This window comes from Dasypus novemcinctus, chromosome 7 (assembly GCF_030445035.2).
Source record: "Dasypus novemcinctus isolate mDasNov1 chromosome 7, mDasNov1.1.hap2, whole genome shotgun sequence".
NCBI classification, from domain to species: domain Eukaryota; kingdom Metazoa; phylum Chordata; class Mammalia; order Cingulata; family Dasypodidae; genus Dasypus; species Dasypus novemcinctus.
This window is the reverse complement of record NC_080679.1, coordinates 137,584,296-137,604,357: the sequence shown is the minus strand read 5'-3', so window position 1 is coordinate 137,604,357 and position 20,062 is coordinate 137,584,296. Positions and strand designations below refer to the sequence as shown.

Below are 20,062 nucleotides of genomic sequence, written 5' to 3'. Positions count from 1 at the left end.
TAGCACCCTTGTTAAGTGCACAGATATTTATGTTTACTATTTCTTCCTGGTGGATTATTCCTTTTGGTAATAGGTAATGACCTTCAGCATATTTTATAACATTTGCATTTAAAGTGTGTTTTGTCTAATATTAGTACAGCTATCCCTGCTCTTTTTGACTTTCTGCTTTCATGAAGTATCTTCTCCCAACCTTTCACTTTCATCTTATTTGAATCCTTGGGTCTAAGATGAGTCTCTTCTAGATAGCATTTGGATGAATTATTTTTTTAATCCATGCTATCAGGCAGTATTCTTTTGATTGGGAAGTTTAATCCACTAACATTTAATATTATTTCTTTAAAGGCATCACTTATCTTGACCATTTTGTCCTTTGACTTTCATATGTCATATCTTATTTTAATAATTTTACTCTTTTGATTTCCTTTTCTGATAGTCTTCATTTCTACACTCTCCACCAAGCCTCTATCTCATGCCTTTTTCTTTCAGCCAGCAGAACTCCCTTTATTATTTCTTTTAGAGTCATCCTCTTGTTTAATAACTCTTTTAGTTTCTTTTTATCTGGGAATATTTTAAACTCACCCTCATTATAGCAGTACAATTTGGCTGGATAAAGAATTCTTGGCTGGCAGTTTTTCAGCATCTTAAATACATTGCACCACTGTCTTTTTGCCTCCATGGTTTCTGATGACAAATCTGTACTAAGTCTTTTGGAATCTCCCTTGTATTTGATGGATCATTTTCTCTTGCTTTCAGAATTCTCTATCTCTTGCATTTTTATATACTTAATGTATGAATCTCTAAGTAGATCTGTTTTGAGTACATTGTGCCTCTTGGATACATATATTTATATCTCATAAGACTTGGGAAATGATCATTCATTATGACCTCAAATATTCTTTCTTTCCCTTTTCCCTACTCTTCTATTTCTGAAATTCACATGACACATACATTGGTGCACTTTGTGCTATTATTCAATTCCCTGAGCCCCCACTCAAATTTTTTTGCCATCGTGTTCTCTCTGTTCTTCTGTTCTTTTCAATTTCAGCTATTCTGCCTTCCAATTCATTTATTCTTTCTTCTGGCATTTAAAACACATTGCTGTACGCCTCTAATGTATTTTAAGTCTCCATTGTGCCTTTCATTCCCATAAACACACTTATGTTTTTATTCAAGCTTTCAAATTCTTTGAGCATACCCAGTGTGTTCTTTTTTTTTTCCTTTTTTTCTTCTTTATTTTCTTTTAAATATTACATTTAAAACATATGAGGACAAATGAGTTTATATAGCTATGAGACTCCAAAAAAGAGTTGGGAGGTCATCAGAGGGGTGATGCTTATGCACCCCTCAGCAGGGTACCAGAGACAGCCAAGGTAGATGGAAACCCAGGTGCTGGTTCTCCTGAGGGCTCCAGAGACCCACAGGTCCTATGGTTATGGAAGATGGCCCAGTGTCTTCTTAATGTCATTTATCTCTTTACCCACATTTTCTTTCAGTGCCTTGAATTGATTTAGGTTGGTTTGAACATCATTTATTAGTTGTTTCAAATCTAGAGTGTAATCTGGTGTTTTGATTTATTCCTTTGACTGGGCCAAATTTTCCTGTTTCTTAGTATGGCTCATAGTTCTTTGCTGATGTCTAGGCATCTAATTATGATGGAGAGTTTACTCTGATGTCCAGTTTCTTTATCTTGCCTAGGATATAATTGTTTCCAGTCTTTGTGTGATGGCTCCTCTTTGACTCTTGATTCAACTTATTGTAGCACCTCAAAGGGCTTTGTAAAAGAGTGAAAAGGCAGCCAAATCAATGTGAGGAAATATTTGGAAATCATATATCTGATAAGGATTTAATATGCCTGATACATAGGGAGGTTCTACTACTCAACAATAAAAAGACAAATGGCCTGATTTTAAAAATGGGCAAAACACTTGAGTATGCATTTGTATAAAGAAGAAACACAAGTGGCAAAAAAGTGTTCAACATCACTGGCAATTAGGGAAAATCAAATCCAAACTACAATGAGATATTACTTCACACCTATTAGAATGACCACTATTAACAAGACAGAAAACTATAAGTGTTGGAAAGAATGTGCAGAGGTAGGAATGCTTATTCATTGTTGGTGGGAATGTAGAATGGTACAGTCACTACGGAGGACTGTTTGACAGTTCCCAAGGAAGTTGAATATACATTTGCCATACGACCAAGCAATACAACTACTAGGTATATAAATGGAAGATGACAGCAGTGACAAAAACAGACTTCTGCAAACTGATGTTCAGAGCAGCCTTATTCATATTGCCAAAATAATGAAGAAACACAGGTGTCCAAAAACTGATAAATGAATAAACAAACTATGGTGCATACATATGGTGGAATATTATACAGCTGTTAAGAATAAATGAAGTCATAAATCATAGGAGAACATGATTAACCTGGAGAAAATTAAGTTGAGTGAAGCAAGCCAGACACAGAAGGACAAATATTGTATGATTGTGCTATTATGAGCTAAATATATTGTATGAACTCATGGATTTAATAGAATATAGATCACTAGAAAATAGAATGAGGTTAGAGAATGGAAAGCTGAGGTTTAGTCTGGGAAGAATTAGTAAAAACATTGTAAATCTTTGGAAATGAATAGAAATGGTAAAAGCATGTCTTCCTGTAACTATAGTGCTAATCTATGGGTACGATAGTAGTTGAAAAGTCCTAGGGAATATATATGGCCAGAAGGAAAGCTAACTAATGTAACATGGTAATGAATATCATAGTGAAGCAAGATCATGTGAAATATGAGTATGTGTAATTTTGCATATATTAAACTATTTTTTTAAACTGAATACAGGTATGTTAATGTTAAAATATTTAACTATCATGCAAAAATAGAAACAAACTATGGGCAGTAGTCTACAGTAATACATGAATAATCTTTCACTAATTATGAAAACATGAACTGTACTAAGTGAAAGAAACTAGAGAAAGGTACAATATATTGTTTGACTCCATCAAAATGAAATATATATACAAATAGAGAGACAGAAACAGAATATCAACTATGGATGGCAGATGAAGGATAGATTGAGAAGTGTTTATTAAGGGGTGGAGTTTTTTGTTTATTTGCCTGTTTATTATTATTTTATTATTGGAATAATGCTTTAATAAGAAATGAAGTGATAAATGCACAACTATGTGATCATACCAAATACCACTGATTGTACACTTTGAATGCATTTTATGATTTATGAATATGTATCAATAAAAATGATTTCAAAAGAACTGTGAAGAATTAAAAGGTGCCTGCAACCTGCACAAAATAGCCCTCTGAAAATAAGTGCCCAAGTAGAATATACAATGTTTCCTCTTGATAACTGAGTTTCAGCCCCAGATAAAATGGCATAATCCAAAAATGTAAAGAGTTAAAGTTTAAAATAATAAGAAGAAAGAGCTAAAGATGAGGAGTTTCCATGCTTTGAGGAAGAACTAAAGGCATCAGAAATGGAAATCTCCTAATTTTTTGAGTTAGTGCTCTGGTTGGTTGGCATCAGATCTTTGACCAGAGTATTTGAGAAAAATATAACACCAAGGAAAGAACACATAAGTAGCTGAATGTTGGAAGAAGGCATAGTTATGCTGGTTCTGCCAAGGGAAAGGAAGCACAACATTTTTTTGACACTGGGAAACAAACCCTAGTTATCAACCAACTGATTATTTTTTATTATTTATTATATAACTTGTTCAATAAACTTAACTGGGGTTATGACCTATAAACAAATGTGCATAAATCATAAGTCTACTGATCCAGGAATTTCCACAAAGAGAAGAGCCCCCATGAAATCACTCCCCAATCAACAGTGAGAACATGGTCAGCACCCCAAGACTCTCCCAAGCACGAGGCCCCTGTGTCTCCCCAGAGGAAACTGGGATAAAGACTTAGTAGAGTTTTGTCTCTTTTGAATTTGACATAAATAGAAACAGTGTATGAGAAAAAACCCTGGCCAGGGACCCACTTATGTGGTGCAGACCAGTTCCCAAGGGCTTGGAGAGGAGGACTGGGAAGACACCAAGAACCCTCTTATTTTTTCCTGGTATGCACTTTCCTGGCCTGACAGCAGATGGCGATCTTTGACAAGCAAACCTCTCTGCTCAAACAAACTCTGCTCAAGCCCAGTGGAGAATGCATTCAATGAAACCATAAGCTGTCAGGTGGTGCCCAACCAATGTCTGCGAAAGGTCCCCTCTGGGTGGGCCAAGCCTCACAGTACCAATACACTCATTACCTCTCAGCTGCCCCCTCAGCTTTCCCAGGGAGGAAACAAATCTCTCTCCTCTGTATCAACAGCAGCCAGTCCTGGTCAATAAGGAGGGGCTTTGAGAAGTTAGGCTATCTTTAGCTCTCCACCAGCACCAGTGGCACAGCCGTGCCCAGTCTGGACAGGTGGAAAGTGTGGCACCCAGCAGACCAGATTTGTCAGCCAGAAGCTGGACTGGCAGTAGGCTTGTGCCTGCCCCTCCCCTTTCCTGGGGACAAGGACCTGGCAGCCCTCTCTCCATAGCCATCCACCAGGGACAGGATGACCCAGAGCTGTGTGCTCTGTGAGTGGGGTCGGGTGCCTCCAGTGGCAGTGGCCTGAGTTACTCAAGGATCCTCTCCGCAAAGTCTCCTTCTCCTCACCCCTCTCTTTTCTGGGGGCTGCCTAGCCCTCTTCTGATCTCCAGATCCCTAGAACTGTTCTTCCAGACAGTTGCTGCCTGTCCTCTCACCATTTTTAGGGAGACAAGTGATTCCTGTAACTCTGTGGTCTTCTATATTCTCACATTCAGATGAATGTGTTGAATTCATGACTTACCCCTATTTGGATGACCAGCTCTCATATGTATGAAGCTTTTCATTGATGTCATGGTGGGTGTGTTCTTGTAGACATGCTGCATGGATATCATCTCTTGTTTATCAAGGCCTTCTTCCTTGCCTGAAATAATGACAAAAATTAAATTGATAGAGGGTGATGGACTAACAGGCAGAGCTGAACTCTCTCACAAAAACAACGGAGAAAGAGCCAAAAGCTGGCTGAGGGACCTGCTTTGGGGAATCAGCAGACCAAGACAGTGCTACACAAGTGCAACACCAAGGAGGGTGAGGGACAGGGATGAAGAAGCTGCAAAGACAAACATGAGACACCGAGCCCTGTGGTGGCCAGGAAGGGCTCCTACCCCCATGCACAAGATATTGAGCTTTGTTAAAACCCCTAGCTCACTACAGTCAGCTGAGAGGGAACAGATATCTTCCTTCCTGTCAGGTGTTTCAAGGAAAAAGGGAGAGGAGGTGGGGTGCTTTTCTTCAGTGAATTCTGCCTGCAGAGCCCGCTTTGAATCTCCAATCTGGAATTCAACACAGGAACATAGGCAAGTTGAGACTGACACTGGAAAGGTGTGAGGATTAGCGCCATCTCTTGGCCGTCTGGAGATTGCATGGATAAACACTGCTCACACAGTCTGTATCCAACCCCTGGGAAAGAATCTTTGCCCCACTAGTGAGTCTTTGGACTGATTTTGAAAACTTAAGCTGGGCAATTTTAAAGACTGTGTATAAGTTGAACCAAATGTCTAAGAAGTGTTGTAAAAAAAAAAAAACCCCATAAAAACAATAGGCAAGACAGAGAAATCGGCCATTGGAATAAATTCACCAACATATTCAGATGACTAGACATCAGCTAAAACATTACAAGCCATACTAGGAACCAGGAGGAGATGGCCCAGCCAAAAGGACAAGCCGGTTATCCTGAAGACATACAGGATTTAAGACAATAAATCAGTCATAATCACACAACTCTTCTAAATCAATTCAAAGAATTTAAGGAAAATATGACTAAAGAAATAAAGAATATTAAGAAGACCCTGGAGGAGTGGAGGTGGCTCAAGTGATTTGGTGCCTCTCTGCCATATGGGAAGTCTCAGGTTCAGATCCCTAAAAAAAAAAAAAAAAATGAAGAGACACAGAGAGCACACAATGAGCAGACATTAAGTGCAAACGAAAAGGGGAGAGGGAGAAATAAAATATTTTTTTAAAAAAAGAAGACACTGGGAAAGCATAAAGAATAATTTCAAAGCCTGCAAAGAAAAGTAACAGACCTGATGGGAATGAAAGACATGATAGATATAGATTAAAAATACAATACAGGCATATAAAAGCAGATTTGAATTGCCTGAAGACAGATTTCATGATTTTAAGGACAGAACATCTGTACTGGAAAACACAGGAGAACAGAAAGAGAACTGAGTCAAAAAAGGGGAAAAAAATGAAACAGAGTCTCAGGGAATTGAACGACAACAGGAAACACTCAAACATTTGTCATTATTGGAGTCCCAGAAGGAGAAGTGATTGGAAAAGGGGCAGAAAGAATATCTGAAGAAATAATGTCCAAAAACTTGCCAAGCCCTATGAAGGACATAAATATCATTATCCAAGAAGGACAACACATCCCCAAGGGAATAAATCTGAAGAGACCTACCCCGAGACACCCACTATTCAGAAAGACAAATATCAAAGCTAAAGAGAGGATTCTGAAAGCAGCAAGAGAAAAGCAAAGCATCCCATACAAGGGAAACTTGAGAAGATTAAGAGCGGACCTCTCATCAGAAACCAGGGAGGCGAGAAGAAAGGAGTACGATGTATTAAGGTACTGAAGGAGAAAAACTGCCAGCCAAGAACACTGTATCCAGCAAAGCTGTCCTTCAAAAATGAGGGTTGGTTCAGTCTTCAAAGACAAACAAAAACTCATAGAATATGTTACCAAAAGACCAGATTTCCAAAAGATACTAACGGGGGTGCTGCAGCCTGAAAAGTAAAAATAAAAGGGCCAGAGATCTGCAGAAGTGTTTATAAATGAAGATTATTAGGAAGGCTAAACTAAAGTATGAGAAGACAGACAACAGAACGATATGACAGCAGAGAGACAAAGGACAAGAGGACGCATCAAGTCACATGCCTGTACAGGAATAACACTGAACGTTAATGACTGAACTCTCCTAGCAAGACATAGACTGATAGAAGGGATTAAAAAAACACTTGAACTCTGTATATGTTGTCTACAAGAGACCCAGCTCAAGTGTAAGGACACCACCAGGTTAAAAGCGAAAGGTTGGAAGAAGGCAATTTCATGCAAATAGTAACCAAAGAAGAGCTTCAGTAGACCAGAGCAACGCAATTTAAGAATCTTACAGAGTGAGAAACAAATGCTCAGGGAACTGGCGCAAGGGCCAGGCGGGGCGGGAGTGTCCGCAATTGTCGGCTGCAGGGAGCCCAGCTCCGGGGGGCTTTGGGCAGGCAAAGGAGTGGGGGGGGGGGGAGGGGGGGGGGAGGAGAGGAGACCCCGCGGCGGCAGAACCGTGCAGACCCCGCGCTGAGTGCCCTGACTTGGCGCCCCGCTGCGGAGCCCCAGCTGGCCCGGCACTGCCGGAACCCCGCGGAGGCCCAGAAGTCTAGGGCGCCCACGGGGTCCCGGGGACCCTGCCACGCGGATCCCACCCAGAAGGCCTCCGCCCGGCTCCCGACACCCCACATGTGCGGGGACACCCAGGGCTGTGCCCTCAGGACCTCGGCGCAGCCCCCGCCTGCTCAGTCCCTGGACGGCCCCGCGCCCACCCCACCACCACGCACAGCCCCACTCCCACCCCGCCCGCCCCGCGGGACCCAGCTTTCCTACCCTCCACCAACCGCGCCCCCCCGGCGTCCCCTGCGGCGCCTCCTCCCCAGCCCGGGGGCCCGACCCCCGGGGCGCCGCCCACCCTGCAGACCGGACTCACCCGGCCAGAGGCAGGGGGCGCCCCGAGGCAGGCTGCGGCCAGCACCGCGCCTCCGCCCCCTCGTCTCCCGCCCCGCGCCCCGGGCCCGCCCCCTCGTCTCCCGCCCCGCGCCCCGGGCCCGCCCCCCTCGTCTCCCCGCCCCGCGCCCCGGGCCCGCCCCCTCGTCTCCCGCCCCGCGCCCCGGGCCCGCCCCCCTCGTCTCCCGCCCCGCGCCCCGGGCCCGCCCCCTCGTCTCCCGCCCCGCGCCCCGGGCCCGCCCCCTCGTCTCCCCGCCCCGCGCCCCGGGCCCGCCCCCTCGTCTCCCGCCCCGCGCCCCGGGCCCGCCCCCTCGTCTCCCCGCCCCGCGCCCCGGGCCCGCCCCCTCGTCTCCCGCCCCGCGCCCGGGGGCTGCAGCGCCCAGAGCCCCGAGGGCCGAGGGGCTGGACAGGTCCGGGGCTGGGGGGCAGGCGGCGGCGCCCTGAGAGGAGAGGCCTGGGGGCGGGAACTGGGGGCCTGGGGCCGCAGCCCCGGGTCTGGGGCACAGCGGGGCTCCGGGGTGCCCGGGAGTCGGAGCCCTGGGGGCGGCGGCGCCCCCTCCCAGGGGCAGTGGCGGGGCCTCCGCTCCCCTGAGCCGCCGCTGGGCCAGGCCCTCAGGAGCGGCCCCTGCCTCTGACAGGTTCGGTGTCAGCGGTAGTGGTGACACGGGACCGTGCGCGACAGCGACTGAAGGGGCCAGCGCACAGCGCGGGGTCCTTTCCCCGCCCTCGACTGTCCCCTCTGGAGGAATTGTAGGACGTGTCGATGTGGACCAACAACGTCGGTGCAGGGAGACAGAGGGGTGTGAAAACCCAGCGCCCTCAGGGGTCTGACAATCCCCTCATCTTGAACCCACTTTCCCGCGGGAGCTCCGGGACTCGGGGTCCCCCGGCCTCGCCGCCAGCCCTCCTCCGTCTCCTGCGCTGAGTCTTCCTGTTTCCCCGAAGTCTTTATGCTGAAGGGCTCCAGACCTCCTCTCTTCTCCAGCTGTGAACCCCACACCCAGGAATGTAAATTCCGCCTAAAACCGTCTCTGCGCCAGGAATTCCCAAATTCATACCCACAGCCCAGGACGCGCCACATTCAAGACTGATGCCCACCAGGGGGCAGGGCGGAGGGCGGGCCGCGGAGAGAGGGAGGGAGGGAGAGGGGGAGAGAGGAAGTGGGGGAGAGAGGAAGAGACGAAGACAGGGAGGAAGGGGACAGGGGAAGAGGGAGGGGAGAGAGAGGGGGGAGAGAGGGGGAAAGAGGGGGAGAGGAAGACAGGGATGAGGGGGAGGGGAGAGGGAGGGGGAGAGAGGAGGGAGAGGAAGAGAGACGGAAAGAGGGAGGGAGGGAGAGGGGGAGACGGAGAGGAAGAGAGGAAGACAGGAATGAGGGGGACTTGAAGAGGGAGGGGAGAGGGGGGAGGGGGAGAGAGGGAGAGGGGGAGAAAGGTGGAGAGGGAGGGGGAGAGAGACGGGGAGAGGGAGAGAGGTACAGAGGGGAAGAGAGGGAGAGGGGGAAAGAGGGAGAGAGGGCGATGGATAGAGAGAAGGAGAAGGGGAGAGGGAGAGGGGGAGAGGGAGGGATAGGGAGAGGAGGGAGATAGAGAGGGGGAGAGAGAGACAGAGGGGGCAGAGAGGGGGGAGAAGAAGGAGGGAGAGAGGGAGACGGGGAGAGAGAGAAGGAGAGAGGGAAAGAAAGGGAAGGAGAACGGGGAGAGAGAGGGACAGAGGAAGGGAGAGAGAGGGAGTAGCGAACTAGAGAGCCAGGCCAGCGTGTCACCCCGGCCCCCTCCACCACTGCCCAGGCCCGACCAGCTCAGCTCCCCCATAGGAGCAGACCCGGCAGCTGAGGGGTCCCCTCCGAGGCCGAGGATCCTGCAGGGCCCGCGCCCGCGTCCCGCCAGCCTCCCGCGGCCAGCCCGAGGGGAGGGCGGCCGAGGCGGCGCTCAGCGGGCCCTGCACTGCGGGCACCGGGCGGGGGCCCCTCGCCCCACACTCCACGGGGACTCGGGCACCCCCAATGCGGGTTCCAATCATCATCTGGAAACTTGCCACCGTTTTTCTTATGGATTCTGAGGCTTTCCGGTTAGCTGCATAGATATGTCTGAGGTCGCGTGGATATCAGTCCTTCCAGGACGCGTGGCTCCTGGCTCCGTCTGTTTTCTCCCGCTGAGGGGACGGCCCTTTCACCACCTGACTAAGCCCTTTGAAGCGCAAAGGTGTTGCAGGCTGAGGAAGTCCCACTTCTCCTTTTCCCCTTCATTGCTCCTGCTTTCAGTGGAACATTTAAGAAACCACCACCTCCACCAAGTCTTGAAGGCATGCCTGTGTTTTCTTGTATGAATTTTATGGCTCTACTCTTATATTTAGGTCTTTGATCCATTTTGAGTTAGTTTTTGTATAAGGATTGAGATAGGGATCAACTTTCTTTCTTTTGGATATGACTATCAAGTTCTCCCAACACCATTTTTTAATAAACTGCTCTGCCCCAGCTGGGGGGCTTGACTGCCTTGTCAAAAATCCCCTGACCTGTGATGAGAGGGTCTGTTTCTGAGCCATCCATTCGGTTCCATTGGTCTATATGAATATCTTTATGCCAGCATCATGTTCTTTTTACCATTGTAGATAGGTGATGTATTTTTAATTTTAATTATAGGTGGAATATATCATTTACTCTTTTTCTGATTGTTCCCTTTATATTTAAAGAAATTTTAAATTACATAAAAGTTACATACATACAGGGAAATACCATATACCCCATCCCCTTCTCTTCATATATTATCCCATTAGTAACATCTTTGATGAGTATGGTACATTTGTTACATTTGATGAACAAATATTGAAGCATTGCTACTAAGCATTTCCACTGTATACATTATGGTTTACACTTTGCACTGTACAATTTTATAGGTTTTGACAAAGTGTATAATGGCCTGTATCTCACTGCAAAATCCTGCAGAACAATTCCAATGCCCTAAAAATGCCCTATGTTCCACCTATTCTTCCTTCCCCCTCTACTCGGAACTTACAGTAACCACTAAGCTTCAGTTATTTAAAACAAGGTTCAGAGTTACATGCATTAATATTGAGGGCCTCATATATTGGTCTGTTTTCTTTTATTAGGCACTGCCTATGGAGAGATTATTGCCCCTCTATTTGAGAATGTAGCAGGACTCCCTGGGATAGGAGTTTATTATTTCTTGTTTACTGTGTGAATCTGTGTGAATCTTCACCCACTCAGGCACACCCTTTCCCATGTATCCCCCACCACTGATAACCAGAACCAATGACCCTCCCCTGCCATATTTGCAAAAGAACAGTCCCACCACTTTAGTTTCAAGCACAGACCTACACATCCCCAGAGTTCATCTGTTCCTTCCTCCAGTCCTCCCTGCAGTTGCACAGACAGTTCTGCCCGGCCCACATCCTGATCGGCCTCACACTCCAGCACTGTCCACCCACCCATCTGGGCTCCACCTTCACCCCATCTTTTTCATCACAGGCTCTGCCCAGGGTGAGCATCCACTCACCCAGGACCCTCCCTTCTGTCTCCTGATAACCTCGGCTCTATATGCTTAGGTCATATCAGTGAGGTTAGTGACAGGCTTACACGACACAACCAAGTGTTTATGTTTTCATTCAAGTGTATTTTTTAATTTTTAATTATTCTTTATATTTTCAATTATTAAATGTACAAAATAAAGTTTAAAAAAATAAGGTTTTCAGGACTCAACCATGTTGTCACATGTCAGTATTTCATTCCCTCTTAAAGTTGAGTAAAACCGTTGTATGGAAATACCACATTTCACATATCCATTGTTGATGGCCTCTTGGGTTGAGTCCAAGTTTGGCAATAGTGAATAATACCGCTATGAACACTGGTGTGCATAAATCTGTTCCTGTCCCTGCTTTTCTTCTTCTGGGTATATGCCAGAAGTGAGAATGCTGATCCTATGGCAATTGTACAGTTACCTTCCTTAGGAACTGCAACACCATCCTCCATGGAGGCTGCTCCACTCTACAATCCCACCAGCAGGTATGATGGTTACCTTTCCTCTGCCTCCTCTCCAATACTCATAGTTTTCTGATTTTTTTCCTATTTTTTTAAATCATTACATTTTGTTTTAGTTTTCTGTTTTTTTGATAGTACAACACTAATAGGTACAATATGGTATCTCACTGTACTCTTGATTAGCATTTCCCTAATAGCTAATGATGTTGAGCATCTTTTCATGTGCTTTTTAGCCATTTGTATGTATCTCCTCTTTGGAAAAGTGTCTATTTAAGTTTCTTGCCCATTTTTAAAAAACAGGTTGCCTTTTAATTCTTGAGTTATAGGATTTTTTATTTATGCTTGATATTAAGCCCTTATTGGAGAAATTGTCCCCAATATTTTCACCCATGCCATAGGTTGACTTTCCACTTTCTCAACAAACTCTTTTGAAGTGCAGACATTTTTTTTTTTTATCTTGAGGAGGTCCCATTCATCCCTTTTTTCTTTTGTTGCATGCAATTTGAGTGTAAATTTCTGGGGATGGGAGACAGGCACCAGAATTTTAAAATCCCAAAATTATTTCAAACTGCAGAGAGAACTGATATCTACTGACTCACAGATGAGAGGCCACATGGGAAACATCTACCTCTACAATATGAAGATGGTCACAAATATAAAATTTCCATATATTTTAACTACAGGCATTTCCTCTGTATATTTTTTATTTTGAGTTTGTTTGTTTATAATTGTTTAAATATTGTGGAAGACAGCAGAAAACATGTGTTTTGATGGTACTGGAAATACAAGTCTTAAAAAAATATAAGTAATTGATTCAATTCACCAAAGACTCATTTTTCTCATGCTATTCTTTTCACAATTGAATAAAAACATACATTTCTCAAATGTGCAGGATACATACAGAATTTTTTTGAATCATATAATATGTTGCACAATATATTTGGTTCATAATAAAGCAAATATAGCCAGATGGCTTCCTTTGCTCAACATAATATTCTCCACGTTTATCCATGTCGACATATGCTTTACTACTTCATTTCTTCTTACAGCTACATAACATTCCTTCATGTGAATACACCACAGGTTGTTTATCCATTCCTCAGATGATGGACACCTGGATTGTTTCCAAATTTTGGCAATTGTTTGCGGTCACCCCTCGGGCTGAAGTGTGGTTTGCTGGCCTGGCAGGGGAGCGGCCGCGGTAGGCCTAATTCCGCTGCCCCCATAATAGGGTGGCTGGTCGGACTCACCGCCACCCCTGAAGGAAGCTCGGCATGGGCGCAGAGTGCCCTCGGGTCTCCCCTTCTCGGCAGCCATGCTTCTGCGGCCGCCCCTCCTCCCAGATGGCGCCACCCGATGCCTTGTGGGGCGGCACCCTTCTTCTTCCTTCTCCCTGCGCAGGCGCAGGGCAGAAAATTCCAGTCTGCCCTTTTCCCCTCCCCCGACAGCAGCAACAGCCAGGTGTGGGCGGAAAAATCCAGCCCGCCCTTTTCCCCTCCCCCGACAGCAGCAACAGCCAGGCGTGGGCGGGAAACTCAAATCTGCCCTCCACCCCAGCAACAGCAGCCACCAATCCCTAAACCCTGCCCCTTCCCCCAGCAACAGCGACAGCCAATCCCTAACCACCACCCCTCCCCTGTCCAGTACCGCCCACTGACCTTTCGCCGGCAACCAATCAGAACAGGGCGTGGCTTCAACCAATCAGCCTTCCCCAGCCCCTATAAAACTGTTGCCTCTCCCTCAGTAAAGTGGACTTGCGTGTTTACCTTGTCTCCGCGGTGGTTCTTCTGCCGTGCGCCCTCCAGTCCTGAGAGCCCCCGACAAGGGCCTGGCCTCCCTTGTCCCCAGTTCGTCGCCTGCTTCTCCGGGCGACCCCTTTGTCGCCTGCTTCTCCGGGCGACCCCTTCGTCGCCGGCTTCGCTGGGCGACCCCGTCAGCCGAACCGCGCAACCCCTGTGAGACCGATCCCTCGTCTGCTGCCGGACCGACCCCTCGTCCCAAGCGGGACCGACTCCTCGTCCAGAGCTGGACCCACCCCTCGTCCGCAGCCAGACCCCACCTCTACCGACCGAGCAAGCCGCCGCAATTGTTAATAATGGCACTATGAACATCTGTGTGCAGATTTCTGTTCATGTCACTGCTCTCAATTCTTCTGGATATATATCCAGTAGTGGTATTGCAGGGTCAAGTGGCAAGTCTATGTTCAACTTCTTTAGGAACTGCCAAACAGTCCACACTGACTGTACCATTCCATATTCTCTAAAACAGGGAATAGTATTCTTATCTCTCCACATCCTCTCCAACACTTGTACTTCTCTGTCTTTTTAATAGTGGACATTCTGATAGGTGTGAAATGATATCTCGTAGTTTTGACTTGCATTTCCTAATCATAGTGATTATGAGCTTTTCCTCATGTTTTTTTGCTATTGGTATTTTTTCTTTGGACAAATGTCTATTCAAGACTTTTGCCCATTTTTTAATTGGGTTGTTCATCTTTTTATTGTTGAGTTGTAACATCCCTTTATATATCCTGGATATTAAAATCTTATGGGACATGTGATTTCCAAATATTTTCTCCCATTGAATTGGCTACCTTTTACCCTTTTGACAAAGTCTGGTGAGGTGCAAAAGTGTTTAATTTGAGGAGGTCCCATTTCTTTACTGTCTTTCGTTGCATATGCTTTGGGTGAAAGGGAAAGAAACCATCAAACACTACAAGATCTTGAAGATGTTTCCCTACGCTTTCTTCTAGGAGTTTTAGGGTCTTAGGTTTTATATTTAGGACTTTGGTTCATTTTGAGTTGACTCTTGTACAGGGAGTGAGATAGGGGTCCTCTTTCATTCTTTTGGTTACGGATATCCTGTTGTCTCAGCACCATTTGTTGAAAAGACTCTTTTGTCCATTAACATGAACTTGGTAGGGTTGTCAAAAACAGGGTTTATTTCTGGATTCTCAAATCTATTCCACTGATAGATGTGTCTGTCTTTATGCCAGGACCATTCTGTTTTGACCATTGTAGCTCTGTAATATGTTTCGAGGTCAGGTAGTGTAATTCCTCCCATGTTGCTCTTCTTTTTTAGAATGCTTTTGGCCATTCATGTTCACTTTCCCTTCCGAATGAATTTATCAATTGCCTTTTCTCATTCTGTAAAGTACACTGTTGGGATTTTGATAGCTATTGCATGCAAACTGTAGATCAGTTTAGGTAAGACTGATATTGTCATGATACATATTCTTCCAACCCTTGAACTTGGAAAGGTTTTCCATTTGTTTAGGTCTTTTAAAATTTCTTTTAGCATTGTTTTGTATTTTTCTGCATATAGGTCCTGTACTTCTTCAGTTAAATGAATTCATAGGTATTTGAGTCATTTCATTGCTATTGTAAATGGAATTTTTCACCTGAATTCCTCCTCAGACTGTTCAGTACTCATGTACAAATACATTACTAATTTTTGCATGTTGACGTTGTATCCTGCCACTTTGCTGAACTAATTTATTAGCTCAAGAAGCTTTGTCATTGGTACTTCAGAATTTTCTAAATATAGGATCACGTCATCTGCAAACAGTGAGAGTTTTACTTCCTCCAATCCTATTAGATGTCTTTAATTATTTTTTTCTTGCCTAATTGCCCTAGCTAGAACTTCTTGTACAATACTAAATAACAATGGTGACAGTGGGCATCCTTGTCTTGTTCCCAATCTTAGAGCGAAAGCTTTCAACTTTTCCCCATTGAGTGTGATGCTGGGTCTGGGTTTTTCATATATGCTTTTTTATCATATTGGGAACTTCTCTTCTACTCCTATCTTTTGAAGTGTTTTTATCAAAAAAGGATGTTGAATTTTGTTGTATGCCTTTTCTGCATCAATTGCCATGACTGTGGGCATTTTCCCCTTCAATTTGTTAATGTGGTGTATTATGCTGATTGATTTTCTTATGTTGAACCAGCCTTGCATACCAGGAATAAATCCCACTTGGTTGTGATATATATGTCTTTTGATAGGCTACTGGATTCTCTTTGCAAGTATTTTGCTGAGAATTTTTACATCTATGTTCATTAGAAAGATTTGTCTCTAATTTTCTTTTCTTGTAGTAGCTTTATATGGCTTTCTTATTAGGGTGATGTTGGCTTCATAAAATGTGTTAGGTAATTTTCCCTCCTCAATTTTTTGGAAGAGTTTATATAGGATTGGTGTTAATTCTATTTGAAGTACTTGGTAGAATTGATCTGTGAAGCCATCTGGTCCTGGACTTTTCTTTGCTGGAAGATTTTTGATGACAAATTCAATCTTAAATGTGATTGGTTTGTTAAGTTCTTGTATTTTTTTGTAGTGTCAGTGTAGGTTGCATGCGCATTTCTAAGAATGTGTACATTTCATCTCAGTTGTTTCTTTTGTTGACAAACAGTTTCTCATAATATCCTCTTATGGTCCTTTTTATTTTGGAGGGGTCAGGTGTAAATTTCCCCCTTTCATTTCTGATTGTATTTATTTGCATCTTTTCTCTTTTTTTTCTTTGTTAGTGTAGCTAAGGGTTTGTCAATTTTATTGGTCTTCTCAAAGAACCATCTTTTGGTTTTGTTCTCAATTTCATTTATTTCTGTTCCAATCTTTATTATTTCTTCCTTTCTGCTTGCTTTAGGATTGGTTTGCTTTTCTTTTTCTTGTTTCTCTAGTTGTTCAGTTAAATCTTTGAATTTTACCTCTATCTTCTTTTTTAATATAGTCATATAAGGCTATAAATTTCTCTATCAAGACTGCCTTCACTTATCCCATAAGTTTTAATAAGTTGTGTTCTCATTTAATTTGCCTCAATATATTTACTGATTTCACTTGCAATTTCTTCTTTGACTACTGATTATTTAGGAGTGTATTCTTCAGGCTCCACACATTTGTGAATTTTCTTTCTTCATGTCCATTATTGATTTCCAGTTTCATTCCATTATGATCTGAGAAGGTGCTTTGTATAATTTCAAACTTTTTATATTTATTGAGATCTGCATTGTGCCCTAACATGTGGTCTATCCTGGAGAAAGATCCATGGGTACTTGAGAAGAAAGTATAATCTACTGAGTTTGGGTGCAATGTTCTGTATATGTCTGTTAGGTCTAGCTCATTTATCGTATTGTTCGAGCTCTCTGTTTCCTTGTTGATTTTCTCTCTATTTGTTCTATCCAGTGATGTGAGTGGTGTATTGAAGTATCCAATGATTATTGTAAAGATGTCTATTTCTCCCTTCGGTTTTGCCAGAGTTGATGAATGCAAAACTATGTAATTAGGCTGAGAGCCATGGAGTGTATGTTATGGATGGATGTGTGGAGCGCAAATAATAAAATTTTTAAAAAGAAAAAAACCTAGCATGAATGTCATTCAATTCCTGGCTTAGGTGTTAATAATTTGGAAGATTTTCTTGAATATTCAAATCCAACACTGGTGCCTACACTGGGCTCACAAACATTTATTTTTCTAACATCCAAGTATGGTCTACTTATATATTATAACCTATTTTTATTGACAGCTACTCTCCCAGTTGTTGACTCATGTGGAGTAGAAATCATGTATGTCAATGTCTTCTTCTATCCTAGTTCTTGGAAAAAGAGCAGCTCAAGAGTTGTATTGATGGAATTACAGATTCTTTCCTTCAGGCATTTTGTGACGTTTAAGAAAGAAAACATCCATGAAGTAGTATTGCAAGATTTATTAAGAAGTTAAGTGTCGGCATAAAGACAGGCAGATTGACCAATGGAGCTTAATAAAGAACCCAGAAATAAACTCTCACAGCTACAGTCAAGTGATTTTTGACAAGGCTGTCAAGTCCCCCCAGCTGGATCAGAACAGTCTATTCAACAAATGGTGCTGGGAAAACAATAGCCATATCCAAAAGAAAGAAAGATGACCCCTACCTCACACCTTACACAAAAATTAACTCAAAATGTATCAGGGTCTAAATATAAAACCAACAATCATAAAAATCCTAGAAGATGTAGAGAAACATCTTCAAGATCTTGTGGTGGGTGGTGGTTTCTTAAACCTTACATGCAAAAAAAAAAAAAAAAAAAAACCTTACATGCAAAGCACAAGCAACAAAGGAAAATATAGATAAATGGGAACTCTCACAACTAAACACTTTTGTACCTCAAAGGATTTTGTCATAAGGGTGAAAAGGCAGACAAGTCAATGGGAGAAAATATTTGACAATCACATATCAAATAGCTATTTAATATCCATGATATATAGAGATTATATAGCTCAATAATAAAAAGACAAACTACTGGATTTAAAAAAATGGGCAAAAGACTTGAAAAAGACAATTGTTCAAAGAGGAAATACAAATGGAGAAAAAAACACATGAAATATTGCTCAACATAATTAGAAATTAGGGAAATTCAAATCAAAACTAAAATGAAAGGGAAGCGCCTTTGGCTCAATCACTTGGGCTCCTGTCTACATTTGGGAGGCCCTGGGTTCACATCCTGGGGCCTCCTTGTGAAAGGAGGCTGGCCCACCTGCTGTGAAGTGCCACCTGGCCTGCAAGCAACACTGAGTGCCACCCAGCCTGCAAATGCTGCAGAGTGCTGCCCAGTCTGCAAGCACTGTGGAGACCTGATTCGGTAAGGTGATGCAAGAAAAAAAAAAAGGAGACAAACAAAAACATGAAAAACATGCAGCTAATGGACACAGAGAGTAGACAGCAAGCAAGCCACAAAGGGGAGGGGTAATAAATAAAAATAAATACAGACACAGAAGAAGACACAATGAATGGACAGAGACCAGACAGCATGCAAAAAAAAAAAAAAGTCACAAGAGGGGAGATTAAAAAAACAACTAAAGTGAGAGGTGAAGTGTGGAAAGATGGTATTAGACTAGGTAGGCAAGACTCAAATATCTCACAAAAACAATGGAGAAGGGGCCAAAAGCTATCTGAGGGAACTGCTTTGGGGGTCAGCAGTACAGTGTTACACAAATCCCAGGAGGGCAAGGTACAGAAGGAGGAAAAACCCAAAACAACCTATGTCAGTTCCCAAAGGCCTACAGTGTCTGGGCTGGGTCCCCTCCCTCATCCCAAAGATATTAAGCTCGGATAAAATCCCTGGCTCACTGCAGCTAACTAAAAGGGGAACAGATATCTTCCTTCCTTTCAGCTCTTTCAAGGCAAAATGGAGGGGTGGTGGGGAGGCTTTTCATCAGTGATTTTGGCCAGCAGAGCCCAATAAGAATCTCAACTCTGAACAGACCTAGACACAGGAAAGCCAAGACTGAAACCTCCATGGAAATGTGTGCTGTTCAGCGCCATCTGCTGACACATCTGAAAATTGCATGGGAAAAGAAGTTTCTCGTTCTCTCTGTATCCTATATATCCTAACCCCTGGGAGAAAATCTGTATCCCACTAGTGAGTTCCTGGTCCGATTTTGATAACCTAAGATGGGCAATTTGTTTTTGTTTTTTTTTTAATGGGAGAACACAAATGTAGTCTCCCACTACCACAAATTAGGCAGGAGATTTCCCCATACTTGGAGAAATTGCACATCCAGAGTGCAATGGATAGGACTTACCCTGGGGAAAACCACCTTCAGGATCTTTGTTTCTCTCCTGCTAGGTAAGTAGAGAGAAATTTTAAGAATGTAGAACAAGTTGAAACAAATACCAAAGAAGAGCTGTGGAAAAAAATAAAAAGCAAAAGAGAATTTGGTCATCAGAGTAAATTCACCAACATATTCAGATGGCTAGACATCAGCAAATAATGAAAAGTCATACTAGGACACAGGAAGAGATGGCTCAGCCAAAGAAACAAATGAAATGACCTAAAGAGATATAGGATTTAAGACAATTCATAAGTGATAATCACACTGCTCTCCTAAATCAATCCAAATAATATAAAGAAAATATGACAAAAGAAATACAGGATATTAAGAAGATACTGACTGAGCATAAAGAACAATTTGAAAGCCTGCAAAGAAAAGTAACAGACCTTATGGGAATGAAAGACATGATGAATGAGATTAAAAATATAATAGTAGGCAGCGGACTTGGCCCAGTGGTTAGGGCATCTGCCTACCACATGGGTGGTCCACAGTTCAAACCCCGGGCCTCCTTGACCCATGTGGGGCTGGCCCATGTGCAGTGCTGATGCGCGCAAGCAGTGCCATGCCACGCAGGGGTATCCCCATGCACAAGGAGTGTACCCCGTAAGGAGAGCCACCCAGCACAAAAGAAAGTGCAGCCTGCCCAAGAATGGCACCACACACACAG

The 20,062-nt window shown here is 43.9% G+C and overlaps 1 pseudogene; it reads right to left on the bottom strand.

Moving 5' to 3' along the window:
* Positions 1 to 19,264: 19,264 nt before the first annotated feature.
* On the bottom strand, positions 19,265 to 19,417 carry LOC111759613 (U1 spliceosomal RNA; annotated as a pseudogene).
* Positions 19,418 to 20,062: the final 645 nt, after the last annotated feature.